This window comes from Arachis hypogaea, chromosome 20 (genome assembly GCF_003086295.3).
Source record: "Arachis hypogaea cultivar Tifrunner chromosome 20, arahy.Tifrunner.gnm2.J5K5, whole genome shotgun sequence".
In the NCBI taxonomy this organism is placed as follows: Eukaryota; Viridiplantae; Streptophyta; class Magnoliopsida; order Fabales; family Fabaceae; genus Arachis; species Arachis hypogaea.
Window position 1 is genome coordinate 68859512 of NC_092055.1, and position 1528 is coordinate 68861039.

Here is a 1528-nt window from a genome sequence, read left to right on the forward strand (position 1 = left end):
TCTATTATTATTATTTTTCTGTGCCCTCTTCTTTGTCATATGAGCAGGAGCAAGGATAAGAACATTCTTGTGGAAGCAGATACAGAACCTGAAAGGACTCTGAAGAGAAAACTAAGAGAAGCTAAATTACAACAATCCAGAGAAAACCTTTCAGAAATTTTCGAACAGGAAAAGGAGATGGCAGCCGAAAATAATAATAATGTAAGGAAGATGCTTGGTGACTTTACTGCACCAAATTCCAATTTACATGGAAGAAGCATCTCCATTCCTGCCATTGGAGCAAACAATTTTGAGCTGAAACCTCAATTAGTTTCTCTGATGCAGCAGAACTGCAAGTTTCATGGACTTCCATCTGAAGATCCTTTTCAGTTCTTGACTGAATTCTTGCAGATATGTGATACTGTTAAGACTAATGGAGTAGATCCTGAAGTCTACAGGCTCATGCTTTTCCCTTTTGCTGTAAGAGACAGAGCTAGATTATGGTTGGATTCTCAACCCAAAGACAGCCTGAACTCTTGGGATAAGCTGGTCACGGCTTTCTTAGCCAAGTACTTTCCTCCTCAAAAGCTGAGCAAGCTTAGAGCTGATGTTCAAACCTTCAGATAGAAAGAAGGTGAATCCCTCTATGAAGCTTGGGAAAGATACAAATAGTTGACCAAAAAGTGTCCTTCTGACATGCTTTCAGAATGGACCATCCTGGATATATTCTATGATGGTTTATCTGAGCTATCAAAGATGTCACTGGACACTTCTGCAGGTGGATCCATTCACCTAAAGAAAACACCTGCAGAAGCTCAAGAACTCATTGACATGGTTGCTAACAACCAGTTCATGTACACTTCTGAAAGAAATCCTGTGAACAATGGGACGCCTATGAAGAAGGGAGTTCTTGAAGTTGATACTCTGAATGCCATATTGGCTCAGAATAAAATATTGACTCAGCAAGTCAATATGATCTCTCAGAGTCTGCATGGAATGCAAGCTGCATCCAACAGTACCCAAGAGGCTTCTCCTGAAGAAGAAGCTTATGATCCTGAGAACCCTGCAATAGCAGAGGTAAATTACTTAGGTGAACCTTATGGAAACACCTATAACTCAACATGGAGAAATCATCCAAATTTCTCATGGAAGGATCAAAAGCCCCAACAAGGCTTTAATAATGGTGGAAGAAACAGGTTTAGCAATAGCAAGCCTTTTCCATCATCAACTCAGCAACAGACAGAGAACTCTGAACAAAATGCTTCTAATTTAGCAAATCTAGTCTCTGATCTATCTAAGGCCACTGTAAGTTTCATGAATGAAACAAGGTCTTCCATTAGAAATCTGGAAGCACAAGTGGGCCAGCTGAGTAAAAGGATCACTGAAATCCCTCCTAGTACTCTCCCAAGCAATACAGAAGAGAACCCAAAAGGAGAGTGCAAGGCCATTGACATAAGCGCCATGGCCGAACCTGTGAGGAGAGGAGAGGACGTGAATCCCAAGGAGGAAGACCCCCTGGGACGTCCAGTGGTCAATAAGGAGCTTCCCT

The 1528-nt window shown here is 41.6% G+C and overlaps 1 non-coding gene across 1 annotated transcript; it reads right to left on the minus strand.

The window, feature by feature from the left end:
- Positions 1-573: 573 nt before the first annotated feature.
- LOC112787921 (small nucleolar RNA R71) lies at positions 574-681 on the minus strand. The gene has a single exon (XR_003195305.1). It is a non-coding gene; the product is annotated as a small nucleolar RNA R71 (small nucleolar RNA).
- Between the last annotated feature and the right edge of the window lie 847 nt (positions 682-1528).